The sequence below is a fragment of the Miniopterus natalensis genome, chromosome 10 (genome assembly GCF_054644295.1).
Source record: "Miniopterus natalensis isolate mMinNat1 chromosome 10, mMinNat1.hap1, whole genome shotgun sequence".
Taxonomy (NCBI): Eukaryota; Metazoa; Chordata; class Mammalia; order Chiroptera; family Miniopteridae; genus Miniopterus; species Miniopterus natalensis.
The window spans coordinates 59452939-59476187 of NC_142090.1; the positions used below are offsets into that span (position 1 = coordinate 59452939).

Consider the following 23249-nt stretch of genomic DNA (forward strand, 5'->3'; position numbering starts at 1 on the left):
CTGCAGAATTTATCAACTCACACTTTGACATGAAGTATATGAGAATGCCCATTTCTTCATACCTTTCTCATCCAGCATGAGAATTGCCATTCTTACTATCTTTAATAGCTTGGTAGATTAAGGGATTACTGTTGCAATTTTCATTTACTTGATTAAAATGAGAATAAACAGTTTTGTTTATCAATACTTTACATTTCTTCTTTGTATGGTTGTCATTTCAAGCCAGTTCAAGTTTGATTCTTTGAAACACACACACAGACACACAGACACACACAGACTGTTCCATGCCTCTCCCATCCTGTATTTGTACGCAGTGTTTTTTAATGGGCCAGAGTGCAGGAACTTACATTTTCCCCTTTGTAGTCATCTTGTTAAACATTCAGCCAAATATTTCAGCTTTTCGGACCTTGATTCTCTCATCCGGTGTTTGCTGTCTTTTCTGGTTTGTTTTTAACTGCTAATCTGATCAATTTGTAAAATATATTTTTGTTCTCATTTTTCTAAAAAGTGTTAGCGGGACAGGGCTCTGCCCAGAGCCTGTGGCACGCCCTCAGGAACTGGCCCTGTCTTGATATCAATACATTAATTATATGGGTTTACAGGGTTACTTATTAGTAGAGAGAGAGCTGCCAGCACCACCGTGGATGCTGCTGGAATCCTGAGTGTTCAAATGTTCTCTCGTCCTTACAGTTGATCACTGCACCCGGGTTCCGAGGTCGACTGAAGAAACAGGATTACAGAGTTTTGATTTCCCCTTTGGCTATAAACTTCTAAGAAGTTGGTGACAGTATCTCACTCACCTCTTTATGTCTTTCCTCCTCCCTCCCCCAGTTCCTTCTCCATAGCAGTCATTCAATAAAAGTGTCTAAAAATTAATATAAGTTTTCTGGCTGCTCTGCACATAGGAACAAATGATTCACCTCCTCTCCCACCCCGATGAACCCTATCAGTCCTACATAAAGTAACTATATATGCGCAATAAAGCTTCAATTAACCGGACTCCAACAAGAGAAGCATGTTACGCATTCCCTAGATGAAAAGGCATGAAAACTGCGTGAAAGATCCTTATACCCTGTCTTTTTAAAGGGTAATTTCTGTTTTGCATACGTCCTGCAATGATGGGCCTATGGTAAGACTATTTTTGAAAGGTGAAACTGAGGCACTGACAGTTTCTAAGTCATAAAATAAAGATCAAATTATCTTCTTTAATGAGGAAAGCAAACCAATACGCTGTAAAAATACTTTCAAGGCGGAAACAAGATGGCGGCGTCGGTAACAGCTGCACCCGCCGCCTCCCGCAACCACATCAAAATCACAACTAAAACACAGAACCATCAGCACCCAGAGCCTCCTGAGATCTGGCTGAACAGAAGCCCCACAACCAGGGAGCTGAAGGAGCATCGAGACCAGGAGGAGGGGCGGAGACTCGGGCGGGTCAGGGCTGAATTGGAGACGAGCCGCTGGCCCACACCCGGTGCCACAGTTGAAACCCAGGAGGACATCTCGGCGGTGGGGTTTTCCCAAAGGAGTGAGGGGTCCCAGTCCCACATCCGGCTCCCAGCCCAGGGCTCCAGGGCCAGGAAGAGATGCCCCCACAGCTTTGGGCTGTGAAACCAGCGGGGACTGTCCCTGAGGGTCGCGGAGGCTGCAGGAGCCCCAGCAGCTCCTCCTAAAGGGCCCGGCACGGACTCACTCGGACGCTCCCTCTGAGCCCAGCGCCGGGCAGCAGCCTGAAAGGACCCGGGACACTCGGGGAGGAACTAACCTGCCTGGAATCCGGGTAAGAGCTGGAGGGTGGCTTCCTCCCAGGCAGAAGGGCTGGCGGAGGCCATGGCTCCTGTGGCGAGTCCTCCCCGCACACAGCCCGCAGGCAGGCGCCATATTTGAATCCCCAGCGCCTGACTCACACCTTTGGCCCCGCCCCGTGATTCCCGGAGGCCCCGCCCCTCCCCACCTGCAGCTCATCCAGGCCATTTCCAGGGGCTTTTCTGTGCAAGTGGCCTCTCGAGCCTCATGCTTAGGACTTTCCTAAAATCTCTCAAACAAGCAGCAGCGGGCCCCATACGGCTTGATAAGTGGCCCCAGGCCTGGCACTAGCGGCAGCTGCACTGGCTCATAGCTTGGCCTCTCCTGGGCACCTCCAAGCCCAGCACAAGTAGCAGCCAACTACGGTTTGCTGTGCAGCTCATGCTGGGTGGCCCTGGGCAAGGGGCACTTGCAGAGGCTGACTTTGCTCCTCCCAGGAGGCCCCAGAGAAAGTGCACCTGGTGGTCAGAGTCGACCATGCTGGATTACAACCCTACCACATCCACAAGTGACACACTCAAGGGGCGCACTTGGTGAACACCAAAGCCCCACTTAAGTAAATTCTGCTCCATAGGGGTGCCTCCAGCACAGCAGCTCGATGGCTGTAGTTGCAGCTGGTCCTCACAGCGGATTGGTCAGTTCCTCCCAGTGATGCCAACAGCCACCAAGGCTCAACTACAACAGGACAATGCACACAGCCCACACAGGGGAGCATCTAGAAGGCCCAGCCCAGGTGACTGGGGAGGCTGAGCCACTGGACCCTACAGGACACCTACTACACAAAGCCACTCTACAAATTCCAGGAGACATAGCAGCTCTACCTAATACATAGAAACAAACACCTGGAAGCAGCCAAAATGTGGAGGCAAAGAAACATGTCACAAAGGAAAGAACAGAAGAAACCTCTCAAAGAGGAACTAAGTGAAATAGATCCAAGCAAGCTAACAGATACAGAGTTCAGAATTTTGTTTATAAGGATGCTCAGCCATATTAGTAAGAGTATGATGAAAATAACTGAGAAAATTGATGACATAATAAAGCACCAATTTGAAATGAAGGCTACACGAACTGAAAGGAATAATAATTTACAGGGAACCAATAGAAGAGCAGAGGACACTGAGAATCAAATCAGCAATTTGGAACTTGAGGAAACAAAAAACACCCAACCAGAAGAGCAAAAAGAAAAAAGAATCCAAAAATATGAAGATAGCATAAGGAGCCTCTGGGACAACTTCAAGAGGCCCAACATTCATATTATTGGGGTTCCAGAAGGACAAGAAAGAGACCAAGAAATTGAAAACCTATTTGAAAAAGTAATTACAGAAAACTTCCCCTACCTGGGGAAAGAAATAGACTTACAAGTCCAGGAAGCACAGAGGGTCCCAAACAAGAGGAACCCAAGGAAGACACATCATAATTAAAATGCCAAAGGTTAAAGACAAAGAGAGAATCTTAAAAGCAGCAAGAGAAAATCAATTAGTTACCTGCAAGGAAGCACCCATACAACTGTTAGCTGATTTCTCAACAGAAACTTTGCAGGCCAGAAGGGAGTGGCAAGAAATATTCAAAGTGATGAAAAAGATGGAACTACAACCAAGATTGCTCTCCCCAGCAAAGCTATCATTTAGAATTGAAGGTCAGATAAAGAGCTTCACAGATAAGAAAAAGCTAAAGGAGTTCATCACCACTAGACCAGCACTACAGGAAATGTTGAAGGGTCTTCTTTAAGGAGAAGCTAATGAACAAAAGAATCTGACGAATGAAACAGATCTAGAGACATTGACACATGCAACAGAGGATCATATTTCAGAGGAAAGAGGGAAGAGGGGTGGAGGGAGGGAAAAGATTAACCAAAAAAGTTATATGCATATATGCATAACCCATGGACACAGTCAATAATAGGGTGAAGGCCTGAGGATGGGGTGGGAGCCAGGTGGAGGGAGTCAATTGGGGGGGGAAATGGGACACCTGTAATACTTTCAACAATAAAAATAAATTTAAAAATATATATTTTCAAGAACGCTTTGAAGCTTAAAAATAAATTTCTGGTTATTCAAAACACATTGGTCTCATCCCATTCTAGTTAACTGAGGTTACCTATGTTCTTTCTTCTCTGACGTCTACCTCGCTTCATTGCAATTTCAGACCATGAACATTTTGATCATTTAGTTATTTGCCCAAGTCAAACATCTTCACTTCTTGCCTAAGCACTTTACAAACTGTCTCACTGAATTCTCACAATAAAGAAATCACAGAATATTTTTAGAGATAACTTACATGGACTTCTAATGCTGAGGTCAGTTATTTTTAATATCATATTTCTATGTACAGTGATAAAACTAGATTTAAACTCATAATACTTAATGCTCTCCTTAAAATAACAAAACAAATATAAGAATCTACTATAAAGAAAATTGCAAAACAGTGTAATTCAGATGAACAATTACATGCTTGAGGTATGATAATGGATGGTCTGGTTTGAGCTCTGAGTTCAGTATAGGAAAGAAATGTTTACATTAACTTGATTCAAACATGGACCATGTTTTAAATCATTATCATTATCATTATCAACATCAGTTGTTTTCCTCTTAATAATCTAGTTTTTAACATTGACCCAATCACTTGAATATTGTACCCTACAAACAATACTACACAGTTTTAAAAAGTTGTCTTATAACAAATCCTTCATTGTGAGTTTGCTATTACTCTTACTGCTAATACCACGAAAGAAGGAGATACAGGACTCACAGCATATCCACTCCCAGGGTGAAGGTGTTCCTGTGGGTGGATTCTTTGAGTCTGGTTTCTCTTTCCTGCTATTCATCAGGACAGCTAGGTGTCCCCGCCATTTTCTTAATGACTCTGAGTCTCTGATGACGGAATCTGAATCTGAATGACTACGACCCTCTAATCTGTGTTACTTACCTACCCTTTGGTTTTTCACTTGGTGAGAATGAGTTTATAAGCACGAGTAGGCATGAGCACTAGTCCTACCTGCTGGGGATTATAGGAAATCCATCCAGACAGCGTCAACAAATGTTTATATTACTTTAAACATTTTTGTTGAAGGGAAAATTCCAAATTAAAAGTTTTTAAGACAATTTTACAGGGCTTCACATAGATATGTGCAACCATCGTGGGATCAATTTTAAGGACATTTTTTAATCACCTCAAAAAGAAATCCGGTACCCTTTAGCTATCATCACACTATTCCTCCCTTTTCCCCCTGCATCCCACGCCAATTCTAATCAAACATTAATTTACTTTCTGCCTCTGTAGTTTTCTCTACTCTAGACTCTAATATGAACAAAATCATATAGCATAAGGTTCTTTAGTGACTAGCTTTTTTTTTTTACTTAGTATAAAGTTTTCAAGATTTATTCAAGATGTAGCATGTATCAGTACTTCATTTCATTTTATGGCTGAGTCAAATTCTATCATATGGATATTCCAGTTTGTTTATCTCTTCATCAGTTGATCGACATCTGGGTTGTTTCCATCTTTTGGCGATCATGAGTAATACTGCTATAAACATTCATGTACAAGTTTCTGTATGTACATATGTTTTCATTTCTCTTAGGTATATACCTAGGAGTAGAATTACTGGGTCAAACAGTAACTCTATATTTAATTGTTTCAGGACGTGCCATACTATTTTCCAAAGTGCTGCATCATTTTACATTACCTCAACCAATGTAGGAAGGTTCTTGTCAACACTTGTTATTGCCTGACTTTTTAATTTTAGCTGTCCTAGTGGGTGTAAAAAGAAATCTCATTGTGGTTCTAATTCTCTTTTAAATTATGTTCAGTATTAATTTTGTTTGCCTATTTTTGTTTCATCACTTCCTGCTCTTTTTTTTTTTTTAAAAAAGGAAGTCATTCCTTGTGTTTTACTTGAACATTCTAAACTTACTTAAAGTTTTTACCAGATTATTTCATAAATTATTTTCATTTAGAGCAAATTCCTGTTCTCATTATTTAGTCTTTCTTAGTGTTATGTATTTCCTCAAATATTTTGGAATTTCAGTGTGTAGGCTCCTTTTCAGTTGGAGGTATTTGATTACAACCCTCTCCACACTGTGCTCACATCTCCCTGTCCAACAGTTTGGTGGTGGACTTACTTGACTCACCATGTACCTCTCTAACCAGAACCAGAATTTATAATAGCATTTTGAGGATTCATCTTAATACTGGGGATATTACAGATTCAGTTTGTGAGCCAGCGGTAGACTTTTTCAAAAAGCTGTATTTTATCTGTAGACTTTTTGTTGTTGTTGTTCAAAATATTACAGATGTCCCTTTTTCTTCCCAATGACCCATTCCACCCCATCCCACCTCCCTCCCCAGTCCCTCTCCACACCATTGTTCATGTCCTTGGGTTGTGGATACATGCATAGAAGCTCTTTGGTTAATCTCTCCCCTTCCACCTTATCTGTAGACTTTCACCTTGTTAAAGGCATAGCCCTAGTTGTTCGTCAGTAATAGCTTTTTTCAGTCTTCTTTCACATGTCACTGTCACGTGGTCAGAGGGGCTGATAATATAGAGGATTGAGAACTGAGTTGGAAATGAGGAGAGTCCAACTTGCTCTTAACTTTAAATATTGAAACCATCGTATGTCTACCAGCTATAGATCTGCTCCGAGCTTTATGTTTCTTTGGTTGTTTATTTTTCTACCTATTTCTTTTAAAAATTTTCTATTTTATCTTTCTTTTTTATGTTTTTGGAGCAGAGGGGGTATATTAAAGGGTGGACTCCCTGCACTATTCTCACTAGAAGTCTCACTTTACTTAAGGAAGGAAAGCTGGGGGCTGCAGTCATCTTGCAGCAGAAGCTAGAGTTAATAGTTCTCCATGTGAGAAGGAGAGTAAATATTTTGTTTTGCCTTCTCAGCATTCTTTCTTACATTAGGTAACCCTAGCTTTCTTTTGAAACCTCGCCTCCTCTCTGACATCCGTCAATGTGACTTGAGGTTTGGCTCATCTGACCCCCATAGCATCAGTATGTAGTACAAGTACATACTGTACAAGTACAGTATGAACCACAGAAATTGGTTCAGGGATGGGCAAATAATCAAAATTGTCCAATGAGATCCCTCCTTGTTATTTTTCTATCAGGAAAGAAACCTTTTCTTTTCATGTCTCTCATTCCCAAAGTTCTCACCTATAAAATGGGGGTTAATAATAATATCTGTTTCATAGAGAATCAGAGGCTAGGAATAAATGAGATAAGTGTTGGTTATGATCATCATCATTATTATTATGATTTCATGTGAAATTAGTGGAGTAAGAAATCACCCTGGACTGGTTTGGTCTTGGAGGGATTCATTGAGAAGGTGGGAGTTTAAGTGGATTTTAGAGAATAAGTAGAGTTTGATGGAGAGGAATACAGAAAAGGCATCATTCAGAGGTAGAGCAATATGGCAGTGGGCTACAGAGGATTGTAAGGAGGAGGGTCAGGTGGAAGCTGAGGGCTTGCGTGGCATCAGAGCACATGTGGGAAGCTCCCTGGAACTGAACTAAAGAGTTGGGACTTGGTTTTGCAGGTATTGGGAAACCAGGGAGGCTTTTGGATTAGAAAATAACATGACCGACGTGGGATGACTTACAATGAAATAACTCTTCTATAGGCAGAGGAGAAGTGAGCAATAACCCACATGCTCCTTCATTATAACTTCTTGGTGACTTAAATCCCACACACTAAGCCAAAACACACATAGGAGATGACCTAGGAGCATGAAGGAAGAAAGCGAAGCAGGAAAACACCCCTTTCCCCACTGGACTCAGCTCATGGTTCAGTTTTTTGTGTATTAACTAAATCAGCTTTCCTTTATCTCTAGGCATTGTACCCCGAGTGTGTGTATGTGTGTGTGTACATTACATTTTTAATACAGATTTGTGATTTGTACAAAATTACACAGCATTCTTAATGACTTATGAATGTGTAAGAGTCAGCTGTGTCCCTTTTACTGTTCTTTCTTTAAATAAACAGATCATTGTGGGGACTCCAGCAAGATATGGGCAGAGCAAACCTAGCCTCTGAAATATCTGAAGACATGGCATCAAATGGCTGGACTGGAGCAGTGATTGTTCCCTTTAGAGAAGAAATGTATTCTATACTTTGATACAGTTGTCATTACTCCCTGTTACCCCCCAAGTCTGAGCCTGTGTGTCTCTGGGGTTGATCATCACACTAGTGTTATTGTTTTGCTCCTGCTCAGTTCCATACATTGATTTTCATTCCCTACTTGGCCTCTGCGGGCATATTAGCTGTGACTCATGGATAAAACCAATTTTCATTTTTCCTGTTGAAGTTCAATTTTTATAGGTATTTCTTCTAAGTATTCTAAGACAAGCTAAAAAGCAGCATTAATTATCCTAAATACTGAACAGCTGAGGTCAGTCCAACTCTTGGTTGTAACTCATGTATGCCACCTTTCTTGGCCTGGCTAATTTTGTGCAATTATTGAGAGAGAGGATCTGCCAGCAGTTGTTTTCTAGCTGGTGGCAGGCCAACAGATGCTGTGAAATCATGCCAACATGTGCCAAGTTGTCACTTTTGCATCCCTGTCTATCAGGGAGTTCATTGTATAAGTCCCCTGCCTACCATTATGTCATATTTAGTTGCTCAGATAGATAAAGATTCATACCCAGGTGAACAAATTCTTAGGAAAATGCTATTTTTACCCAATTCTCTAAACCACATATGAGTGACAAATATTTCCATAGGATTAATGAATAGGTGTTTCAGTCTCCTCCGCCCTTATTAAATACTAGCCTTTTCTTTCATACTTGGAACTCTGTTGAATTTGTGGATGAGAAACATTTTCCATATGTAATGAATCCAAGGGCTTTTTAACCTATTAGATTTTGTTGCATATGTTGGTCACTCTTTTAAATCTAACCAAGAATCAAATAACACTGGAATCTGGTACTCCTTCATTTAGAATATTTTTATATTCTTAAGCAATATACATAGAGAATATTTCTTGATAAGATCAAGAATTGACCAAGGGAATCATAGTTTTGGCCATCCTTGTTTTTATCATTTGCCAAAAAATTTTCTTAGCTTCATAAAAACCACATAGAAACCAAATGACTTGGTTTTCTTTCCACTTCTCTAGGCAACAAACCAACTTTTCAGTTTCCATGGACACCCAGTTGAGCAACAGTAGTTAGATCTGTAAAAATTGCTATCTGATTTGGGAGTCTGATGGTGATCTACCAATCAGCATTGGGATGGCAATTCCACTTGACCTCAAAGGGACTGATACGTATGAGACTGCACACGAGCATCTGGGACAGTGTCAAGTTACTGTCCCTGGTACCTTACCAGTTTCTTAATTGGTGGATGTTCTTGTCTTGATATCTGGATAGTTAGAAAACTCCAAAATATAATAGTGAGAATGGTAATAAAACAGATCTGGTTGAAACAGATTTACTTTCCACTTGGAAAGCAAGAGGCTTCACGTACTGATGGCTATGTTAACTCATTTCCAAGAACTACATACTTGGAAATCCCTTGGAAAGCCCAAAATATACTTGAAATGAGAGAAGACTAGAAGGACAGCTTTGAATCTAGGCAGTAATGAAAGTCTGTTCATTCAAACTCAGCTGAAATATAAAAAAAGATTGAACTGAATTGTCCTGTATCATGTACTAATTTTCCAATGCCTGATTCATCCTAGCTTAAGATAAAGTGAGTAATTATTTGAAAAGATTAATCTGGTTTTTAAGTTCTGAATATGTTGTTTTTGCTTTTGCTTGTATTGTGTAAAATTCTCTATTCTCCAGTTGCTCCAAAATTAACAAATTAAAAAGTGGATCTTATAAACCATTAATCAGTATTGTAAATATTGAAAAATAAAAGCATTGAAAAATATTGAAAATTATACTTTAATAGGCATTAAGGGACACAACTCTACCATAAATATGCTAGAACATTGTAGGTTATGACATTTCTTTTTTTAGTCTCTGTCTCCTCCTTCATAACAGAAGAGAGTGATTGCTAATATTCCTTCTAGCACTAATGCTCTACTATTACATAAAAAATCAATTTCAATTCTATATACAACAGAAGCCATGTTATAATCTTGAGAGATCTAGCTCTTCACAGGAATAAAACCTGTAAGTTCATGGTCACAGGAAATTGGATGAAAAGAATTGATCTTGTATTTCCAAAAAAACCTCTAATCACTTCTAATTTCTCTTTGTACTCTGGAAGTTTTCTATAAATACAATAGAAAATGAATTCCTGGGAGAAAAGAGTGGGTATTTCTCAGAGAGTTTTATTTTTGGATTGCTTCTAGTAATTTGAGATAGATAAATAGGAAAGAGATTTAAAAAAAGAAGAGGTAGTAATAGATGGTAGCTAGTTATCAGAAATCAGTCAAGAAGAGATAGTAATAGATGGTAGTTAGTTATCAGAAATCAGTCCAGGTTTTGTGGATATATAAAGAACTGATTATTTGAGATGATATATTTAGTCCTTAGTAAATCAGGAACAGGGAAGAGATTTAGGAGAAATATGACAAAGTTTCTACAGTTCCTTGACAGCTCCTTTATTGTGTGCAGAGTTTTCCACTTCACTAAAGTAACCTGGGCAAGTTAGGAGGAGAGGGCTTTGTGGGTAGAAGTGGCATCATGACAAGACTGAGGAGTGTAAGACACGGTGGTGTGTGGAGGCGGCGAAAGGAATTTGCTTAATCCTTTTGAACTATAAAGTGCAGAGGGAGGCTAGTTTGTTCAAAGTTCGGTGTAGATTACAGAAACCACAGTAACAATGTTAAGAGAATGGTGGAACAAAATTGTGGAGGAATGTGGACCAGAAGCCAAATGAAGAGAGAGTTAGTTACTCAAGGAACTCAAATATATATATAATGTCAAGTAAGATCCAGGCTGAAGAGTGTTCAGTGGCTTTGACAATGAGGAGACTTTTGATGTCCTTAGCAAAAACAGGCTGTGAGGTGAACTGGGCCACCCTGTGTGATTAAAATATGAATGGGAAAAATAAAAATAAAAAATAAAATAAAATATGAATGGGAGATGCAGACGGGGAGTGGGGTCATCTGTTTCCTGGGAGCTTGGCCCCGAAGGAAGAAAAGGAAGGAAAGGAAGGAAAGGAAGGAAAGTTTTATCTGAAGAGTATAAAATGAGGGAGAGTTTTGATCTTAAACTGCAGGAATCTTAAATGGGTTTGGATGCAGAAGGAAAGGCGTCAATGGTAAGGTAAGAATTGAAGATACAGGAAAAAAATGAATATTAGATACTAGATGCCTACAGATTTGGGGGAGAAAGATCCAGAGTCTAGGAGGCAGTGCTGGCCTTACATAAGAGGAGCATGTGTTTCTCTTACAGAAGGCAGAGGGAGGGAGCTTGGGGGGGAAGGCAGATATGTTTATAAATTGGAGAAAAGGAGGGAGTAGAAATCATACCTAATAGATTATTTCCTTGATGATATAAGAAGCAGATCATCTCCTGTGAGAGGGGAGAATGTGTTGGGGTGAAATAGAGTGGGGTAAGAGATTTGAGGGAGAAACGGGCTGGGCGAAATGAGCCGGAAGTGATCAAAGACCAGTGTGAGAATTGCCAAGCAGGACTGATGTAGAAGAAGTATGTAGGTTTCTGAGGAAAGGAATAAAGTAATACCATAATTGCCATGACCTTGGGATCTTTGGTGTTTTAGAGAGTGGTGGTAGGTGCTTAAAATGCTGATGTTTCTCTTTCAAATACATTTGTTTTAGAAACTTTTAAATCATCATCATCATCATTATCTGTTAATCATCTATTAATAAGATTAATTTTTTATTTCTACTGCAACCATGAGTGCTTTGAATAGGAATAAGAAATGGCAGGAGTGAATCATTAAAGGAAGAATTTCCTAAGAATTTACATATTGAAATATTCTTCCGTGACTGAAAGTGACTAATTTAGGTTAAACCTGGTTGAAAATCTGAGAAATCTACCCAGGAGACTGAGTAAGAACATAAAAGATGCACATTATTAGTAATCAGGGGGATGCAAAATAAAATCATAATGAGATACTGCTATAAACCTATTAGAATATCTAAAACTAAAAAGATTGTACATACCAGGTGTAGGCAAGGATGTGGAGCAACTGGAACCCTCATGAACAGTTGGTGGGAATAAAAATGGTTTAAACACTTTGGAAAACAGCTTGGCAGTTTCTCAGAAACACACACACATCATATGACCAAGACATTGCTTCCTCAGATACTGTAAACATTTGTGTATATGTCTTTGTATAGGTGACCCAAGAGAAAACAATATGACTATACAAAGGTACACACAACCTTCATAGCAGTTTTATTTGTAATAATAAAAAAATGGAAACAACAAAAATGTCCATCAACAAGTAAATGAATTAATAAATTGTGGTATATCCATACAATGAAATACTACTGGGCAATATGGAAATAACTGCTAATTACACAGCACAATAAATGAATCTCAAAATAATTATGATGAGTGAAAGAAGTAGACAAAAAAGAGTACATACTATATTATCCCATCTATGATATAGTCTAGAAAACCCAAACTAATCTATAGAGAAAGAAAACAGATCAGAGTTGCCTGGAAGTGGGGGTGACAATGGGGAAGGGCAGGAGGGACGGATTACAGAAAAGCACAAGGAAACTTTCAGGTAACTCCTATGTTCATTCTCTTCATTGTGGTGGCTTCATAGGTACATTCATAAGTCACAATTTAGCAAACTGTACACTTTAAATATGTGCAGTTTATTATAATTTAATAAATCTGTTACAAAAGATATGTGTATGTTCAAAAATCGAAGAATGATTTAATCTGTTAACAGTAAATTTTTTGAACATTGTTTTTAAAAATCATGTCTTTGAAGAGCATTTAAGATTATCAGAAAATGCTTGTAACATTCAGAGGCAAATGCAGTTCTGTTTTATAATGGTTCATGAATATTTTTCAAATGTTAAATGAATAATGTATTGCTAAATTTAAAAAGTAGGAAACAAAAAATGCATATGTAATTTAATATGATCCCAATTGGGGTAACCCTCTCTTCGTCTCTCATAATTGAAAGAAAATACCTCAAAATGTTGCCATTTTTCTCTCTGTGAGGTGTAATGATGTTGATTTTTAGGTTCCTCTTTATGTTTTTGAGGCTTTTCTAAAGCTGAACTTTCATTACTGTCACAAGCAGACAAAAACCCAATACATGCTCTTTTAAAAGATTCTTTCCTACACAGGAACTCAATGGTGCAAATATTTTTAGAAAATATATCAATCTAATTGAGGCACAGAGCATCTTTCTCCACACTTTGTGCACAGTAACATGCTACCACGTGCTGGGGATGTTAGTGTGGAATGGTGGATGTGCTGGGAAGAAAGGCTGTTAAACCAGCTGCAGCCTGCAACTCCTAGAAATGCCTACTTATAAATAAGTTTTATGTAGCCTCAGGAATTTGCTTACCTTTGTTACTTTTGCACTAGCAGTGTCTTGATCAAACAAGGTCAAAGACAAGGAGAGGCCTGGATAGTGTGACTCAATGGTTGAGCATCGACCTATGATGCAGGAGATCGTGGTTTGATTCCTGGTCAGGGCACTTGCCCGGGTTGTGAACTTGATGCCCATTCTGGGGCGTGCAGGAGGCAGCCGATCAATGACTCTCATCATTGATGTTTCTCTCTCTCTCCCTCTCCCTTCTTCTCTCTGAAATCAATAAAGACATATTAAAAAAAAAAAAAGACAAGGAGAATAAACTCCATGGGTCGCTCTCAGCACAGCTCTGTCAGGAATTTTTCAGCAAAGATGTCCTGAGAAAAGAAGAGCAGTTGTATGGGGGAGTCCCTATGAAAGTAGATAATTCCTCAGTCTTTTGTCCATCAACAGTGAGCTTTATGCGTCTTTGACTACTTCCCTCTTTGAGTCAAAAAGAAAACCAGAGTAGGTCTAAGCCTGTGGGGTGAGGGCAGAGGAGGAAGGCTTGTAAAAATGAGGGTCAAGGTTCAAGGAGTTGGGAGAGCTCTCATGCACAATGAACTGCCTTTATTACTGTCCCCCAAATGCGATGGCCATTTGTCTTGTGAGACTTGCATTCTGTGTGGGGAACAACAATGACTAGATGCTGTCGGCAATGAGGTGTGATTTGGGGGGGTGTGTATGTGGGTGAAGCTGGGGTCTGAGGGAGAAATACTGGTGATATCCAAGGTAGGCCTCATACCTTGCTTTGCCAGGACGTTAGGATTGTACGTTATAGCCTGATCTTTTCCTGTCCAGTAAGATAAAAGTAAAAAATAAAAAGGAGCTTGAGCTTGAGGTGAGCAGGGCCAGAGATGAGGCTGGCCTGGGGGGCAGCTTGGAGGCAGAAAAGAGAGTAACTCCCTTACCTGTGGTTTCCTTTCCATGGTTTCAGTTACCCAAGTTCAACCTCGGTCCAAAAATATTAAATGGCAAATTCCAGAAAAAACAATTCATAAGTTTCAGATTGCATGTTATTCTGAGTAGTATGATGAAATCGCCTGCCATCCTGCTCAGTCCCACCTAGGATGTGACCCACCCTGTTGTCCAGTGTACCCATGCTCCCAGCCCAGTAGGCACTTCGTAGCCATCTGGGTTATCAGACTGGCTGTCGGGGTATCACAGAGATTGTGCTCAAATAATCCATATTTTACTTAATAATGGCCCCAAAGCACGAGAGCAGCGAAGCTGAAAATTTGGACATGCCAAAGAGAAGCCAGGAAGTGCCTCTTTAAGGGAAAAGGTGAGTATCGTACAATAAGATAGTTTGAGATGGAGACAGAGAGATAGGGAGAGCAATTGCATAACTTTTGTCACAGTATGTTGTTATAATTGTTCTATTTTATTATTAGTTATAGTTAATCTCTTACTGTGCTGAATTTATAAACTTTATTACGGGTATGTATGGATAGTAAAAAACATAGTACAGGGTGGGCAAAGGCAGGTTTACAGTTGTGAGTATGAGAAACAGTGTTATTCTTGTATTCTTATTTATTAATTACTGTGTTATTTTTCCATATGAACAACTGTAAACCTATTTTGCCAACCCCTGTATATACAGGGCTTGGTTCTACCCACGGATCCAGGCACCCACTGGTGGTCTTGGAACATACACTCCATGGGTAAGGGGAGGCCACTGCAATAGCTCTTCAAGTTTGCAATAAAAAATGGCCTCCGAAAAAACTATCTTGCAAAAAATGGGAAAGAAACAGAATGGAAAAGGTAAAAAAGTTGAAGAGGCAGGGCCTGAAGAATTTGTGGTGGGAAAAGCACAGGACCAGCGTATAGCAAACGGGAAGGTGGAATATCTCCTGAAATGGAAGGTAATACAGTGTTGGGAAGCTGAAGAAAGTTTCGATTGGCCAGAGTTTATGAAAATGTCCCTTGATTCTCAAAGAGCTGGGAAGGAAAAGTGGTACAAAAAGAAAACCTTCCCCTGACAGTGAACCCGATGATCGCGCATCAAAGAAGGAAAGGGATGTTGCTGACAAAATGGGAGGCTTCGCCAGAGGCCTTGATCCTGAACCAATAATTGGTGCCACAGACAGCGGTGGAGAATTGATGTTTCTCATGAAATGGAAGGATTCTAATGAGGTACAGTTGGTGCTGGCAAAGGGGGCAAATATAAAGCCTTTTCAGGTTGTTATGGCTTATTTGTGAGGAGAGACTAATTTGGCATTCTGGTCCAGAAAATGAAGTTCAATTATTGTTTGCATTGCTATAGATAGATAGATGATGGATAGATACAGATATAAATAAATATAGATCAGATTACACACACACACACACACACACACACACATACATATATATATATATATGTATATATGTATATATATGTATATGTAATCTGGGCCTTGGTCTTCTGATTTATTAATGTGAAGAAATAACTACATTCCAATGGAAATTAAGCTTGACTATTCATTTTAAAGTAGTATTGGGGAAGTTGTGTTTTTTTTTCCATCTATAGCACCGGTTACGTTGAACAAAAAAATAAAGTTTTTTAACTTGCTTCCTTTATCAGAAAAAGATTTGATATCATGGTATATTATTTCCTCTGTATTAGAAAACAGCTTTTCTAAATGTGGGGGAATTTCTTCATAGTCATTCTTCAATCAGAATTTGTGTTTAAGTCATATATGCCTAAGGACCATTCTGGGTTTTTTGTTTATGTGTGGATTTGTGTGTGTATATATAAAATACAGATGTAAGTGATTTTCCATTCCTCCCCATCTTCTCTCCCCCTCCCACCATTTCACAACCATGGATAGGCCCATGTCGCTGGGATACCATCATTCTGAATAACCTAAGAAAGAAGTCAGTTCATGTGAAATTGAAAATTTTTCTGAGGCCTTAATCTTTCAAATTAAATAGGGAATTCTGTAATTAATTAAACAAGTTAAATATAATGTAAACAAATTAAATCAGACAATTTAAAAGCAGCCATGTCGCCCAGCTGGTGTGGCTCAGTGGTTGAGCATCTATCTATGATCCAGGAGATCATGGTTCAATTCTCGGTCAGGGCACATGCCAGGGTTGCGGGCTCAATCCCCAGTAGGGGGTTGCAGGAGGCAGCTGATCAATGACTCTTTCTTATCACTGATGTTTCTATCTCTCTCTCTCTCTCCCTCCCTCTCTCTGAAATCAATAAAAATATATATATTTTTAAAAAGCAGCCATGTCAGAATCCATATCTATCTCTATAGTCATATAAATACAAATTTATTTGCAAGACTCCTGACAGGAAAATTTTATCACTGCCAATGACATGGGCCCAGGACAAACCTGCAACCCAGGTACAAGCCATTGACTGGGGGGAATCAAACCCTTAACCCTTCAGTGTGTGGGGTGATGCTCTAACCACTGAAACACACCAGTCAGGGCTCCTGGTGTGTTTTAATTAACTAAGCAAGACTTAGTTAATTGGACACTTAAAAATTCTTTCTCACAAAACTTTACAAGTTGAAATCCCTGTGCTATATTGACTAAAAGGTCAATGTTTATAACTTTGCTTATGGAAACCTAATCAGATGGCTAGAGATGTTGGCAATTTAAGAAGACCTGTTGGATTAAATGGGTGAACAAACTTTTGTCATCTAAACTATTGATTTGCATGATTTTTCTTTACCCTGAACTTATTCCTTGAGTATACTGTAGGCTCAATCTTTTCAATATAGGGTGTCCCCCAAAAATGTATACACGCACTTTGAATAATTATAAGGGCAGTGTTTATTAAAATACATTTCATTTTCAAAATTGAGCTATCAACTGTTAAAGTGTATGTACATTTTTGGGGGGACGCCTGTATTTGGGTTACTGCTTTAGCAGAAGCCTGGAAAAATAATTTTGTAGTACTCAGAATGTTATATATTGTTTACTTCACTATAAATACCAGTGAACAGTGGTCAATAAATACTTTTATATTAAAAAATAAAATGGATATGTAAGCTTCCATTTTTGAAAATCATTAGTAGCTTAAAACATGTTAGCCTTTGCTTTCTTCCTTTGTTAATTATTTTAAAGAGTTACAAGCAAATGCTTGAAAATGTGTTTCTTCAAATATCTTTGAGATCCATTGCTCTGTGAATGTCTCACCCTTTAATTTATCAGTTCTCAAATTTATCTTCAGATACTTAAGTGTTCTGCCCACTCCCTCGTCCCACATCCCTCAGTTTTCCGAAGAATTTTGAGTTGGACCTCTGGTCACTTCATCATAGCTCTTCAGCAGTCTGGGTTTACCCTCAGCCTCTACAGCTCCTCAGCTGGATCATCAGGCCATAGAGTCTACCATCATTGAGTAAAAGCTGTGGGAAACCAGTCCCTACTGCCCGACTAGGATAAGGGGTGGCAAGTGGAACAGGGAGCAAGGACAGTCCTCTATCTAGGAACGAAGTTTTAGGCATGATCAGCAAGAATTATATATGCTTTCTTCCTTAGAAACATTGTCATACATGTAGATCAGTGATTGGCAACCTTTTTCATCTCATGGCACACATAAACTAATTACTAAAATTGTGTGGCACACCAAAAAATACATTTTTTTGCCAGTCTGACAAAAATATAGGTATCGTTTTTATTGATTAACAAAAGATAATAATAGTAATTACCTACCCTTTTTTGCTCCAAAGTGACATTTTAAAAAATCAGGTGCCTATAGTAGTATATAAGGATTTCTGGTACCAAGAATTAACCACTCAGATGCAACCTTATTTTTTTATTTTTTAAAAATATATCTTTATTGATTTCAGGGAGAGGAAACGAGAGGGAGAGAGAGATAGAAACATAAATGATGAGGGAGTCATTGATCGGCTGCCTCCTGCACGTCCCTGACTGGGGATCGAGCCCGCAACCTGGGCATGTGCCCTGACCGGGAATCAAACCCCGATCTCCTGGATCCTAGGTTGATGCTCAACCGCTGAGCCACGCCTGGCCGGGCAGGTGCAACCTTATGTGATGTGACCAATCAGATGCAACTCTATTATATGACCTACATATTTATAGTTCAAGACAGGGCATTCACACTGGATGGCTATTGTTGTTTTGGATCTTGTCATTTTTTTATTTGACAATCTAAGGGAAAAGATGTCAGTGTCCTTGACTAAATAGTCAGGTAGTGCATGTTTTAAAAATTCTTGCAGCACACCAGTTGAAAATCACTGATGTAGATTAAGTTCTAGAATGTTATGATGATGGTATTTAATGCATTTGTGGTTAAATAACTTTTAGTGGCTCACCTGTGTTGTGAAATTCTATGAAAGTTGGTACATATGTGTGTGTATGTTATATATCTGTTATGTATCTATTTATATGTTATATTTCTATACAAAATTTTCGTTGAACTAATTCTTTATTTAACCTGAACCTCTGATTAAGCAGAACATATTCCCCAATTATGCTTGATAACAGAATTTGCCACATTTAAACCTGAAAGAATGAAATGATGTAAAAGAGTTATATGTTCATAAATGTTTTCTTAAATTATATTACCATAGTATAAGATCTGGTCATTGATCAGAATTCTCTCCTGTTACAAATTGTTCCTAACATTTAGTTGAACAATAGCTTACTCAGAGTTCCCTCTACCAGACTATTACAGAGTTATTCAATTATGTACAGGCAGTAATTGTTTCATAAATAGTTTAAGTCCTTTCAGTATTTTTAAAAATGTCTTTGTATCTCAGGTGAATTTCACACATTTGTGACTAAATAGTGAAATTCTGAATGAGTTGTTGATTAAAGCATGCTTTTAAGACACTCTTGAGAATCTGAAGAATGATCTTGGTAGAAATCAGCACTCAAAAATGAGATATCCATAATTAATTTGAGGAGGGACTATTTCTAAAGTCTGCAACAAAAGCATCTAGAAAATCTGAAATAAAACCTGGGCAATTTAGGCTTGGGTAATCAATTTTAGAATACATTTAAAGTGCCATTTTCAATCTTTAAACCCTAAGATTTATTCCCAGCAGCAGTTTATTAAGATATGCTTGTCAATAGATCACTGTTCTCTTTAAACACAGTTTTAACTCAGATGAGAAGTTAATCCTTACATTAGTTTTTCAGCTCCGAAGATTATAGATATGCGACATTTATACTCTCTTGCACACACAGAGGGGGGAAAACTCATTTTGAAGCAGAAAACTGCTTCATTCCATAAGCATCCCATTAATGCATGATTCAAGATGTCATAGTTTGGATGAGATAACCAAATTCCTCAGATGAATCAGCTGAAAGCAGATGCTTCGTTCAAAAATGACTTAGAGACATGTAAATTGAAGACAGTTAGATTGAAAGGGAAACAAAAGAGATGTGTAAAGATATTACTAAAAATGCAAAATGATTAAAAATTGCCATTATGACTATTGGGCCAAGGGAAAAATTTTAAGCTCATTCGTCTTTCAAGGAACTACCTCCAAATAAAAGTACATCTCAAGTTGTACTATTAGCAAGTACATGTTTGATACTGACAGATGGACATGCCATCATCTTGAAACTGCATTTGAAACCCTTGGGAATCATCATAGAAAGAATGAACTAACATTCTATGAAATTCCCAGTCCAAGAAAGTTTGTTCTTGATAATAATTCATGTTTATAAGGTGCTTTTTATTCAACTCTTACGACTTTATATAGATGTTTAAATATGCATGGTCATATATCACTGTCATCATACATCATAGCCCAAATGTTTCAATTCCTTGTACATAAAGCAACTCTTTATTTCATATGTGAAAATACAATCCCTACCCTTGCCACACAAATTCTCCACAAATAGCACCTTCTTATTTGGGCTCCTATATTGCTTGTGTTCAAGGATTGTTAATGCAATCTTTTCTTAAAGCAATGTTTTAAAAATTCTTTAAAAACAAAACACCTGTGTTTTCTGGCAGGACAACAATGTGTCAGCCAAAATAGCTTTATTTAATGACTGACTGTGGTTAGCTAGCGCCCCATAATTCATTTCATAATTGGAAAAAAATGTAACATTTGCTGACATCATCTGAGTGCTGATCTGGACCCATTGAACAGGGAGTTTTCCAACAAAAACGATTTAATTTTCCACTTCACAATTCAGGAAGGATTTAGGATTGGGGCATTCATGGAGTCTAGAAATGATTTTCATTTTCAGGATTTTCATTTCAGCTCGAAATTTGAACAGGCAGGAAGACTGTCCAAACATAGTTTGACTTACAAGCCAAAATTTTATCTATAAAATATCACTTCCTCTTAGACATACTGATACCAGTCTGAGATCAAACAATATAAGCCCTGAAGGGAAAATAGTATTAGGAAGTAAATATCTAATGGGTGAGGAGAGATAGAGTTATTATAAGTTTTATTCTGAAAAGAGTTTCTTAAACAGGTATGTATTCACCTGATTCTTGTCTACCTGGATCTACAGTTTATTTGGAAGTTTGCAGTGCAAAATACACATAAGTTGCATCGATTATTTAAAAGTAATGTACTACCCATTGTAGTGGTATTATATGATATCGATATTGTAGTGGGTTCAAAATTTTACACACTGTACTGCAAATAAAGGTAAAGAATATCTAGCCTAATCTTTCTTAAGAAAATCTATCTTTATATCAGACAGGAGAAAGATAAACTGATTTTTAACATTATTATCTTAAATATTTTTGTTTCTTTTCATTTAATTACTGTCTTGGGAATTCCATTAATTCTCTGTCTACTTTTCTTAGCTGGATTTGCCTCCAAATGCATGATTTGAGCTAAACCCATCTGTCTGTTTACTCTATACTGGCATCTGAGCAGCTGAAATGACTGGAAAAAACATATACAACTGTATGTCCTGGTCTGTCTTTAAGTTCCACAACCGCAGATCTCAGGTGGGCACTGAACACGTCCAGAATCTTACCCACAGCAACTGAGAGTCAGGGAGGAGTGTCAATGTGGCTCTGTCACATCAATGTTTCTCTCTCTCTCCCCCTCTCCCTTCCTCCATTCCACTCTCTCTGAAAAAGCAATGGAAAAAATGTCTCAGGTGACGATTAACAACAACAAATAAAACACAAAAAACATCTATGTGAGAGAGAAACATTGATCGATTGCTTCCTGGACATGCTCCAGTCAGGGACTGAACCTGCACAACCTAGGTATGTGCCCTAACTGGGAATCGAACCCGCAACCTTTTTGGTATATGGGATGATGCTCCAACCAACTGAGCCACCCGGCCAGGGCAGAATTGGTGTGTTTTTTAAATAGAATTAATGACTACTCCACTTTAGCCATTGCTTCTGCTAAAATGTAGAGTATTTGGAACATTCTCTTTTCCATCCATCTTAAGATACATTTCTCAGCGAGGTTACACGCCCAAGTTAAAGAGGCATGAACAACTATCGACTGCATTTAAGTTGTGTAGATACGCACTTGAAATCAGTATGGGGATGGTCTGAAATCGATGATTCTTCTCTAAACCATCAGGAAATTATTCACTCTGTTGATGTCTGCCGTGGAAAACCAATAACGTGTTTTATTTTAAAAAGAAAACAAAAATAAAAACAAAACAGAAAACTCTTTTAATTCAACTCTTTTTTTACCCTCCCAAAAGGGAAAAATGGATAAATGGCTGACTCTGGTTTTGTTAAAAGAGGAGACATTCTTTTTCATGTCTTGAATTATACCCACACTCCTCATTACTAAATATCTGTTTAGGCTTCATCACTTGAAAAGAAGCCATACTCAGCAGATTGAAAAGTCACAGCAAGCACCAATGAGTTACTTGCTGGTCATATGTCAGCTGTGTTGGCTGCTTTTAGTGTGTGATATGGGAAGTGACTCTAAGAATGGAGGTTTACTGCCTTTCTTACACTTCCTTGAAGGTGTGTTGGCTTCTTTGGACTCTATATACCTTGTGGATTTGACTTTTCAAGTCAATGTTTATCAGTGCTAAAAGAATTTAAGATGTAACACATAATTTTGTTAATTAGCACCATGGAACTCATATGCATTGAATGTTCAATAGTAACAACAATAACAATAGCACCGATACCAACAACAATATATTGAAATTTAAAATAACATTTATTGAGTATTTTCTATATACCTACCATTATGCTAAACACATTACATGGAAGATCTCATTAAATCCTTACAACAACCCTATGAGGTAGTTATTATGATCCCTATTTGATGGCAAGCACCAGGTAATCTATCTAAGTTCACACAACTATAAAATGGCTGAGACAAGTTTTAGTGCAGTCTGTCTCCATGCATATCCACCTACTCTTTTCTCTTAGTGACTAATGGATTTACAATTCCAATGAGGATGTGTTCTGTGGTAATGTTTTTAGTTGACAAGGAGGAAGACAAGACTAGCAAGACCATCTTAAGTATGACTGAATCAATGACCTTACTTCATTAACTCCACTCAGGTAAATGAGCTTAGCACAGACTTGGGTGTTTCTGAACACTTGGAAGTGATTAAAGCCTTGGCTCTGGGTTGAAGGCTCCTGGGCTGGGAACAAACCGGCTTTAGGAGGCCAGGCTGTCTGTTGGTGTGGGATAGACAGGTTATATTCACAGGATAAAGGCAAATGATCATGCAAGTAGAAACCTGCATCCTTTAAGTTCAATGAAAGCAAGAACCAAACTCATTCATTTACAGCCACCACCAAGAAGTCTTCATTTATTCAACCCATGTCTCCAAGGAAAATTTTTCAATTTTTCAAAATTCACTTCCATATTAATTTTATTTCTCTGAAAAGAAAACTTTTCTTGGTCTTTTAATTAGCCTCTTGAAAAGTTAGAAGTAGCCCCATGATCTCCAAAACTAGTTTGAATTAGGTGCTCAACTTGAGTCCATCAAATTGGAGAAAGATTTGAACTTTCCAACACTTTTAATAAAACAGGTATCAACAAAAGAAAAAAGAAAGCTTGCTCAACAACCCTATGTGAGCCTTCCAGTTTGTTTT

General features: G+C 38.4%; 1 pseudogene; it reads left to right on the forward strand.

Moving 5' to 3' along the window:
• Nucleotides 1–14982: 14982 nt before the first annotated feature.
• LOC107541649 (chromobox protein homolog 3 pseudogene) lies at nucleotides 14983–15539 on the forward strand (annotated as a pseudogene).
• Nucleotides 15540–23249: the final 7710 nt, after the last annotated feature.